We start from the raw sequence: 11,754 nt of genomic DNA on the forward strand, positions 1-11,754 counted from the left end.
TTTATTTATTTATTTATTTATTTATTTATTTATTTATTTATTTATTTGAGACAGGGTCTTCTTCCTCTGTCACTCAGGCTGGAGTGCAGTGGTGCAATCACAGCTCACTGCAGCCTCAACCTCCTGGGCTCAGGTGATCCTCCCACCTCAGCCTCCTGAGTAGCTGGGACTACAGGCATGTATCACCATGCCTGGCTAATTTTTCTACATTTTGTAGAGGTGGGGCCTCCCTATGTTGCCTAGGCCAGTCTGAAACTCCTGGGCTCAAGCAATCCACCTGCCTTAACCTCCCAAAGTGCTGGGATTATAGGCATGCCACCGGGCCCTGCCTCAGCTTGCAATTGTGTGTTTACACATGTGAGTATTTGATTATTTGTCCATGTTGTTCACCATGTGCCAGGTATCCTACGAGTCAGGCCCACCCATAATCCCCGAGTTTTTGTGGTCGTGGAGGAAGAAGACAAATGGAGACCCTGACCTGTGGCACATTCTCCTTCACGAATCCCCCAATCCCGCCCTCTGCTGTATCTCATACCAGGAGGGGCCTTGTACAAACTGTGTAGACACCCCAGCCAACCAACCTAAGCTCTGTCCATACTCCTTGGCTAAAGGCTAAGAGAGGGGTAGACCTGAGGAAGTGGCTCATGAGACCCTGAGGTTGGCTTGGGGCCATTTGTGCAAGTAAGTGCAAGGAGTGAGTTCCTGGAACATCGTCCAGGGTGGGGAGTGGGGCTCCTGTGGTACATCCATTTGGCCACAGAAAGTTCTCAGCTAGAGAGATAGGGCAACAGCAGGTGAGGCCAGAGACGGCCCCTAAAGCTTGACTGGATGCAAAGGCAGTACTAACTCTAGCGGCTGAGAATACAGGAAGGAAATGTACAAACTTCTCTACTTTCATGGTGCTTACATTCCAGTGCATGGAGCCAGACTACAAACAAGTACATGGGACACTATATAAATCGTCTAATATATAGAGTGTTTAGCAGTAGTAAGTACTCTGGAAAAGAGAAGGGAAACAGAGCATATGATTTCAATAATGCTGGTCAAGGAAGGTGTATTGGTTGCCTGGAGCTGCTGTGACAAAGTACCACAAACCGAGTGGCTTAAACAACAGACATTTATTGTGTCACAGCAGTCCAAAATCAAGGTTTCGGCAGGCTTGCTCCTCCTGAGGGTATGAGGGAGAATCAGTCCCCTGTCTCTCTCCTAGCTCCTGGCAGCCTCAGGCTTTCTTTGGCTTGTAGAGGACAGGTGTCCTTCTGTGTCATCACATGGTCTTACCTCTGTCCATGTCTGTCTCTTGTGTCCAAATTTCCCTTTATTTTATTTTATTTTTTTTGAGACAGACTCTCCCTCTCTTGCCCAGGCTGGAGTGCAGTGGCCCAATCTAGGCTCACTGCAACCTCTGCCGCCTCCCAGGTTCAAGAGATTCTCATGCCTCAGCCTCCTGAGTAGCTGGGACTACAGGCGTGCACCACCACACCCAGCTAATTTTTGTATTTTTAGTAGAGACGGTGTTTCACCATGTTGGCCAGGATGGTCTCGATCTCCAGACCTCAGGTGATCTGCCCGCCTTGGCCTCCCAAAGTGCTGGGATTACAGGTGTGAGTCACTGCACCCGGCCTCTATAATTAAAATTTGGATGAAAAGGATCTTCCTTTAATAGAAACCTGGCAGCAGCTGATCTATTTCAGCATTACGAAAGGACCATTGTAGCCTCAAGAGTTCTCTGTGTTCCTCATGTTAATTCCCCTCAGGAGGCAAATAAGCAGTTCTTTGGACTTCCAAGGAATCATCCCTGACCTTCTGCCTCCACTTATCTCCAAGTTGGAGTGCTCTCTGAGCTGTGAGCCATCACTCCCACCCCAAACACCTCCCCCATCCCTCCATCCTGCCCTGGCCTCAGAGAAAAATCATTTCCAAACAGGCTTTGTTCCCACCACGTTCAAAATAGTTCAGAGTAAAAACTGTGTATAAGAAGCAAAGTCATAATGGGTGCCCTGGAATCCCAGTCCCACCAGTATGCAATGTTCCCATGTAACAAACATGCACATGTACCTCCTGAATCTAAAATAAAATTTAACAGGAATTTTTAAAGCAGCAGCAAAACCCCTTCGTTCCATTCCATTCACCTTCCTCTCACACTCCACATCTCACTCTTAGCTGGAGGGGCCCGACTGTTTTCCCCTCCTGACTCCTCCAGTTCTGCTTGACTTAGCCCGGCTTGTTGTGAGACTCAGTCCTTTGTTCCTATCTTTCCTGTGGCTCTGGGCGTCCTTGCTCGCTGCCCCATGTCTGCAACAGTCCCTTCCTTGTCTGTCCAAGCCTGTTCCGTATCCAAATCCTTGTGTAAGACTCTGGCCCTGCAGCTATTTTCTGGTGACATGTGCCCTTGACTTCTCTCTAGGGACAGGATGCACGGAAACAGACTGGAAGAACAGCAGAGGGAGAAAAGCCACAAACACCAGCCCACTTCAGAGCCTGGCATCTTCTGGGGGCTTCACAGGAGAAGCATTTGCTACAGCCTCCATTCTTTTTTTTTTTTTTTTTGAGAGTCTCGCTCTGTCACCCAGGCTGGAGTGCAATGGTGCAATCTCCGCTCACTGCAACCTCTGCCTCCCAGGTTCAAGCGATTCTCCTGCCTCAGCCTCCCAAGTAGCTGGGACTACAGGTATGTGCCACCCACACCTGGCTAAGTTTGTATTTTTGGTAGAGATGGGGTTTCACCATGTTGCTCAGGCTGGTCTCAAACTCCTGACCCCAAATGATCTTCCTGCCTCGGCCTCCCAAAGTGCTGAGATTACAGGCCTGAGCCACTGCGTCCGGCCTACAGCTTCCTTTCTAGAGCTCCATTCTCTTCTCCAAAATAAAGGAGCTTGATGGAGGTGAAAAATGGGCCACCTAGGCCTGGTTGGTTGTTTCAGCAGATGGATGATAAAGGGAAAAGGATGGATGATAAAGGGAGAAGGATAAACAAAAGGCCTTGTGTGTGCCTGGCAGTCTTCTGGGAACCAAGACGCACCCAAATATGATTAAGCGCTCAGAAACAAATCTGCACTGAGCCCTGCACGTTCATACTCCTTGTATAGTTTTATCTTCATGCCACAAAACCCACTGTGGGGTAGGTTTTATTTTCCTCATTTTATAGATGCAAAAACTGAGATTTTCAAGGCTGAGTCCCTAGCCTGGTCACAGTGTTAGTAAGAGGTAGAGCCTGGACTGTATTCAGTTCTGAGTCCAAAGTCTGTGCTCTTTTATTTCCTTTTATTTAAAAATAAATGATGATGTTGTTGTTCCGAATATCTAAGTAATATATGTTCTTTATAAAAAATTTAGAAATGACAACATAAAATATAAAATTAAAGCCACCTATAATTCCACCAACTAGAAATAGCAACCATTAATATTTTAGTCCTGTTGTCCTCATTCTCTGCAGGGTATTGGTTCCAGGACCCCCATGGATACCAAAATACAGATTCTGAAGTCCCTCATATAAATTGGTGCAGTATTTCCATATAAACTATATGCATCCTCCTGCATACTTTAAATCATCTCTAGATTATTCCTATTATCTAATACAATGTAAATACCATGTAAATAGTTGCTATACTATATTATTTAGGATATTATGACAAGTAAAAAATCTGTCCATGTTCAGTACAAACGTAATTGTTTTTCTGAATATTTTTGATCGGAGGTTGGTTGAATCCATGAATGCAGATGACCTCCTTTTTGTTGTTGCTTTGGTTATTTGATTGATTTATTTATTTTATTGTCTCACTCTGTCACCCAGGCTGGAGTGCAGTGGTGCAATCTCAGCTCACCGCACAACCTCCGCCTCCTGGGATCAAGTGATCCTCCCACCTCAGCCTCCCGAGTAGCTGGGACTACAGGTGTGTGCCATCACGCCCGGCTAATTTTTGTATTTTTTGGTAGAGACAGGGTTTAGCCATGTTGCCTGCATGCTCTCGAAATCCTGAGCTCAAGTGATCTGCCTGCCTCAGGCTCCTAAGTGCTGGGATTACAGGCTTAAGCCACCGCGGCCCAGCCTGTTTGTTTTAAATAGCTTTATTTTTTAGAGTAGCTTTAGGTTCACAGCAAATTGTGAGGAAGCTACTGAGAATTCTCATACATCCACTCCTCATGTACATACATAACTTCCCCCATTATCAACATTCCCAAACCAGAGGGAATGAACTTACATTGACATGTCATATCACAATGATGTGAATGAACTTGCATTGACACGTCATATCACCAAAAGTCTGTAGTTGCATTAGGGTTTACTCCTGGTGTTATGCATTTTATAGATTTGCACAAATGTATAATGATACATATCCGCCAACATGGTAACAAACCAAGAAGTTTCACTGCCCTAAATCCTCTATGCTCCATCTATTCGTCCTTTCCTCCTCCCTGACTCCTGGCAACCACTGAACTTTTTACTGTCGCCACAGATTTGCCTTTTCCAAATGTCATATAGTTGGAATCATATAGTATGTAGCCTTTACAGATTGGCTTCTGAAATGGATTTAAGTTTCCTCCATGTCTTTTCATAACTTGATAGCTCATTTCTTTTTAGCACTGAATAATATTCCATTGTCTGGATGCATCACAGTTTATCCATTTACCTACTGAAGGACAACTTGGCTGCTTCCAAGTTTTAGCAATTATGAGTAAAGCTGCTATGAACATACATGTACAGGTTTTTGTGTGGACATAAATTTTCAGCTCATTTGGGTAAATACCAAGGAGTGCAGTTCCTGAGTGGTATGATAAGAGTATGTCTAGTTTTGTGAGGGACTGCCACAATGTCTTCCAAAGTGGCTATACCATTTTGCATTTCCCTCCAGCAATGAATGACAGTTCCTAGTGCCCCACATCCTCACCAGCATTTACAGTTGTCAGTGTTCTGGATTTTGGCCATTCTAACAGGTGTGTAGTGCTATGTGATTGCTGTTCTAATTTACTTTTTCCTGGTGACATATGGCGTGGACCATATTTTCATATGCTTATTTTCCATCTGTATGTCTTTGGTGAGGTGTCTGTTAAGGTCTTTGGCCCATTTTTAAAATTGGGTTGTTTACTTATTGTTCAGTTTCAAGAGTTTTTTGTATACTTTCGATAACAGTCCTTTATCATATATGCGTTTTACAAATCTTTTCTCCCAGTCTGGCTTTTCTTCTCAATCTCTTGACAGTGGCTTTCACAGAGCAGAAATTCTTAATTTTAATGATATTCAACATATCAATTCTTTCTTTGATGGATCATGTGTTTGATGTTTTATCTAAGAAGTCATTGCCAAACGCAAGTTCATCTAGATTTTCCCCTCTTACTTTCTAGGAGTTTTATAGTTTTGTGTTTTACATTTATGTCTATGATCCATTTTGAGTTAATTGTTGCAAAGGATGTATTGTCTATGTTTAGATTCATTTTTTTTGCATGTGAATGTCCAGTTGTTCCAGCACCATTTGTCGAAAAGACTATTTTGCTCCTTTGTCAAAGATCAGTTGTTCATAGTTACGTGAACTATGGTCCCTCTATTCTGCTCCATTGCTCTGTTTGTCTATTTTTCAGCAACACCACACAGCCTTGATTATATTATCTTTATAGTAAGTCTTGAAATTGGGTAGTCTCAGTATCTAAATTTGTTCTTCTCCATCAATAGTATGTTGGCTATTCTGGGTCTTTTCCCTCTCCATATATACTTTAGAATCAGTTTTTCAATATCCACAAAATAACCTGCTGGGATTTTTACTGGGATTGCATTGAATCTATGGATCAAGTTGGGAAGCACTGACATCTTGACAATATTGAGACTTTCTATCAGAGTTTTGTGGTTTTCCATATATATATATATATATATATAAACAAAACATATATGGGAAATATATATAATATATATTATATATTATATATTTTGTTAGATTTATACCTGAATATAAATATGGTGCTAATGTAAATGGAATTATCTTTTTAATTTCAAATTCCACTTGTTCATTGCTGGTATATAGGAAAGTGATTTAGTTTTGTATATTGATGTTGTATCCTTCAACCTTGCTATAGTTACTTATTAGTTCCAGGAGTTTCTTTGTCAACTCTTTTGGATTTTCTATATCAATGATCTTATTATCTACAAACAAAGACAATTTTATTTCTTTCTTTTCAATCAGTATACCTTTTATTTCCCTTTCTTGTCTTATGACACTAGTACTTCCAGTATAGTATTGAAAAGGAGTGGTGAAATATTCTTTCCTTCTTTCTGATCTTAGTAGGAAAGCTTTTAGTTTCTCATCATTGAATATGATATTAGCTGTAGGTTCTTTATACATATCCATTATCAAGTTGAGAAAGTTCCCTCTCTATTCTTTGTTGGCTGAAAGTTTTTATCATGAATGGGTGTTGGATTTTGTCAAATGCTTTTTTCGGTATATCTATTGATATGATCATGTGATTTGCCTCTTTAGCCTGTTGATATGATGGATTATATTCATTGATTTTCAAATGTTGAACCAGCCTTGCATAGCTGGGATAAATACCACTTGGTTGTAGTGTATAATTCTTTTTATACATTGTTAGATTCGACTTGCTAATATTTTGTTGATAATTTTTATGTCTACGTTCATGAGGGATATTAGTTAATAGTTTTCTTGTAATGTCTTTCTCTGGTTTTGGTAGGAGGGAAATGCTGACTTCGTGTAATGAGTTAGGAAGCATTCCTTAGGGTTTTATCTTCTGGATGAGGTTGTAGAGAATTGGTATAATTTCTCCCTTAAATAATTGATAGAATTCACCAGTGAACCCATTTGGGCCTGGTGATTTCTGTTTTGAAAGGTTTTTAGTTATGAACTCAATTTATGTAATAGATTTAAACCTGTTCAAATTGTTTATTTCTTTTTGTGTAAGTTTTGGCAGATTGTGAATTTCAAGGAATTGGTTCATTTCAACTATGCTATCAAATTTATGGGCATAGAGTTGATCATAGTATTCCTTTGTTATACTTTTAATGTCTTTGGGATCTCTAATGATGTCCTCTCTTTCTTTGCTGAGATTAGTAATTTGTATCTTCTCTCTTTTTTTTTTTTTAAGCCTAGTTAGAGGCATATTAATTTCACCAATCATGTCAAAGAATCAGCTTTTGGTTTTGTTGATTTTCTCTGTTAATTTCCTGTTTTCAATTTCCTGGATTTCTGCTCCAATTTTTTTTCTTTTCTCTGCTTACTTTGTATTTAATTTCTACTTTTTCTAATTTTGTAAGGTGAAAGCTTAGATTTTTTATTTTTAATCTTTCTTCTTTCTTAATATATGTATTTAATGCTATAACATTTCCTCTGAGAACTGATTTTGCTGTATCTCACATATTTTAATAAGCTGTATTTTCATTTTCACTTAGTTCAAAATATTTTAAAATGTCTCTTGAAATATCTTTTTTGAATTATGTGTTATTTAGAGGGTTGCTGCTTAATCTCAAAGTATTTTGGGGTTTTCTAGCTATATTTCTGTTACTAGTTTCTGTTTTAATTCCATTGTGGTCTGAGGGCAGTGTATGATTTGTATTCTTTTAAATTTTTAAGGTGAGTTTTATGACTCAAAATGTGATCTGTCTTGGTGAATGGTCCACATGAACTTGAGAAGAATGTGTATTCTACTGTCTATCAATGTCAATTATATTCGGTTGATTGATGGTGGTGTTCATTCAACTGGGCCCTTACTAATTTCATGTCTGCTGGACTTGTTCATTTCTAATAGAGGGGTTTTGAAATCTCCAGGTATGATAGTGAATTTATCTATTTCTCCTTGCAATTCTGTCAGTCTTGCTTCATTTTGACACTGTTGTTAGGAACATACACATTAAAGATTGTTATTTCTTCGAAGTCGTCTCTTAAGTCTAAGTTTATGTTATGTTGTACAATTTTACACTCTGCTTTTTTCTCACTAAAAACATGATTTTTAATAGGCACAGGCTGTTTTCACTCTACAAGTCCAATATTTCTTAATCAACTTGATTCAGACCAATTTGTGATGATTCAAGTTACCACTGCAGGAAGATGCCATTTGTGTGCTCTGTGGAGTGGTAGGATGGGGTCCAGGACATCGGGTAGAGAACAGGTTGTGAAGGAGCCCTAGACAGCTGGCAGCCGTCATCACAAAGAGAGATAGCAGAAAAACAAGTGGAAGCTTCAGTTGGGATTGGGCGAGAGAGCAGGTCGGCACCAGCACAGACTGGACCAGCAATGCCGCTTCCATTGGAACACCTGACTCTTATTTCAAAAAATTAGGACCAGGAATCCAAGATGAAAGGAAGTTTGAGTGCTTCTTAAGAGATGAGCCAAGGACCTGGGCAGAGGGCAAGCCCAGGTTCAGAGTCCACTCAGAGCAGACACCCAGGCTGAGTGTCCGGCAGGTCTGACTGATGGGACCTCCAGCCTCTATTCTGAAACTCAGGGACTTTATTTCTCTGTGCTTTAACTTTCTCATCTGCCAGCCTGCAGTGTGTATAATTTCATGTGTCCTGAGCTGCTGAACCACAGTTTGAAAGTAAGTCATGGTAAATGCTTTGCTATGTGAAACTTCTTTAGTAACTGCTTCTGGGAATCGCTTCAATTATTGCCCCACTCTGTTTGCCTGGCTGTGGGTCAAGCTGTCCCCTTTCTTTGGGAAACCTGGCCTTGATTGGCCTTGTCTCTGCTTAGAATGGAAAAGGGAAAAGGGACTCTGATATAATTTGGTTCTGTGTCCCCACCCAAATCTCATCTTGAATTGTAATCCCCATGTGTTGAGGGAGGGACTTAGCAGGAGGTGATTGGATCATGGGGGTGGTTTCCCCCATGTTCTTTCCCTAATAGTGAGGGAGTTCTCATGAGATTTGATGGTTTAAAAGTGGCATTTTCTCCTGTACTTGCTCTCTCCTGCTGCCATGTTAGATGTACCTTGCTTCTCCTTCGCCTTCCACCCTGATGGTAAGTTTCCTGAGGCCTCCCCGGCCATGTGGAACTGTGAGTCAATTAATCCTCCTGATATGGCTTGGCCATGTCCCCACCCAAATCTCAACTTGAATTGTAGCTTCCAGAATTCCCACATGTTGTGGGAGGAACCCAGGGGGAGGTAATTGAATCATAGGGGCCAGTCTTTCCTGTGCTATTCTTGTGATAGTGAATAAGTCTCACACGATCTGATGGGCTTATCAGGGGTTTCCACTTTTGCTTCTTCCTCATTTTTCTCTGGCCACTGCCATGTAAGAAGTGCCTTTTGCCTCCCACCATGATTCTGAGACCTCCCCAGCCATGTGAAACTGTAAATCCAATTAAACCTCTTTTTGTTACCAGTTTCAGGTATGTCTTTGTCAGCAGCGTGAAAATGAACTAATATACCTCCTTTCTTTATAAATTACCCAGTCTCAGGTAGTATCTTTATAACAGAGTGAGAAAGGACTAATACATGCTCTAAAGAAAGGATTAATCATCATTAAATAAGAGGTTGGGTGAGGGGTGGAGTTAATGGTAATGCCCTTGATGCTACTGAATCAGCTGGGTTTCAGACTATTCTTCTGTCCTGAGGTCTCCAAGGCCTGCTCACAGTGCAGTCATGTTTTGGGCTTCAGGACCTCCAGCCTCCTTACACAAGGGTACCCCTGAGCAAGCTTTCAGTGCCAACCAACTTATTGGCTTCAAAGGCAAGGGTGGGCCTTATCTTGCCCTCTGATTGGGGCTGTGGCATCTTCTGTGGACTAAAATTTCTCCCGAGCCATCTTTTGTCTTCATTGGAATACAGTTGCTGCTTTTCCATAATTGGTTAGTAGAGAATGCTCTGTGACTGCAGTAGGATCCTCCAAAAAGCATGGCCTTGAAGCAAGGAGACACTGGTGTAGCAGAATTCAGAGAAGGACTTTTTCAGCACAAACGTCAGAAGCATCGAACTTTGAATCAATATGTGACTAAGTGCAGTGGAGGGACCAGTGAGAGCAAGGCGGGAGAAAAAGGAGTGGAGTGATGTGACCAGGATGCAGAGGCAGATAGCCCTCGGTTCCTTTCTGCGTTGTTACCATCCAGACTTGTGTTCATTTTTCACTCAGAGCTTCTGTTTCTCCAACACGGATTCCTAGCACGGCCTCTCAGGGAGGGGTCGCTTATTCAGCAACTGTTTACTGAGCAGCTACTAAGAAGAATGAGTCCCTGTAAAGCAGAGCCATGTATTCATCTTGTACCCAAGATGCCTAGCACTGTCTCTGGCACATCTTCAACATCAAACCAATGCTTATGGAATGAGTAAATAAATGCATGGGTGGGGAAAAAATAAATGAATGAAGAGGAAGAAATGAATCAATATAGAAGCACTAAGGTTTGAAAATCTTCTTGGAAGAGCTGAGGTGAAGATGAAGCTTTAGGTTTCTGTTTGTTTTTTATTTTTATTTATTTATTTTTATTTATTTATTTATTTATTTTGAGACAGAGTCTTGCTCTGTCGCCCAGGCTTGAGTGCAGTGGCACAACCTCAGCTCACTGCAACCTCCGGCTCCCAGGTTCAAGTAGTCCTCCTGTCTCAGCCTCCCAAGTAGTTGGGACTACAGGCACATGCCACCACATCCGGCTAATTTTTATATTTTTAGTACAGACAGGGTTTTACTGTGTTGGCCAGGCTGATCTCGAACTCCTGACCTCAGGTAATCCGCCCGCCTCGACCTTCCAAAGTGCTGGGATTACAGGTGTGAGCCACCATGCCCGGCCTGTTTTTTATTTTTAGAAACAGGGCCTCGTGTTGCCCAGGATGGAGTATAGTGGTATGATCATGGCTTACAGCAGCACTGGGTTCAATGGTCCTCCTGCTTCAGCCTCCTGAGAAGCTAGGACTACAGGCATGTGCCACCACACCCAGATAATTTTTTTTTATTTTTTGCAGAGACAGGGTCTTGCTTTGCTTCAAACAACTCTACCACCTCAGCCTCCCAAAGTGCTAGAATTACAGGCATGAGCCACTGTACTCGGGCAAGTTTTGATGTCTCTAGCAGTCACTAGCACATCCATGGAAGTAAATGGGAATAAAAGAGTGGACTCCCTTAAAAATACACAGAAGAGAGAGACAAGGTCACTAGGGAAGCGATGAAAGTCCAAATGTTAACCAGCTCCATTGTGTAAGGAGCAATGTGGCCCAACGAGACAAATTTTGTTAATGCCTTTAATGATTAGTTTCCTAGTTAATAATTGACACGTCATAACAAAGAAAGCTGAAAACTGATAAGTCAGTTATTTCATCATTTTGGATTATCTTGTATGTCTAGGTCCTGGTAATAGTCACCAGGTGATACCTGGAAACATTAGCGAGGGAAGGCACGTTTTTAACCTTCTGGAATAGTTAACTAAAATTCAGATAAATACAATCTCCTTGCTTACCTGAAGAGTAATGAGGGTTGTCAAGAAGGTGTACTGGGCTGCATGCAGTGACTCACACCTGTAATCCCAGGACTTTGGGAGGCAGAGGTGGGTGGATCACTTGAGGCCAGGATTTTGAGACCAGCCTGGCCAACATGGTGAAACCTATCTCTACAAAAATATACAAAAATTAGCTGGGCGTGGTGGCAGGCACGTATAATCCCAGCTACTTGGGAGTCTGAGGCAGGAGAATCGCTTGAACTTGGAAGGTGGAGGTTGCGGTGAGCCAAGATCGCGCCACTGCACTCCAGCCTGGGCGAAAGGATGAGACTCCGTCTCAAAAAAAAAAAAAAAAGGTGTACTGACTGCCTATAGACAGATCCTCAAA

This window comes from Hylobates moloch, unplaced genomic scaffold, assembly GCF_009828535.3.
Source record: "Hylobates moloch isolate HMO894 unplaced genomic scaffold, HMol_V3 SCAFFOLD_22, whole genome shotgun sequence".
NCBI classification, from domain to species: Eukaryota; Metazoa; Chordata; class Mammalia; order Primates; family Hylobatidae; genus Hylobates; species Hylobates moloch.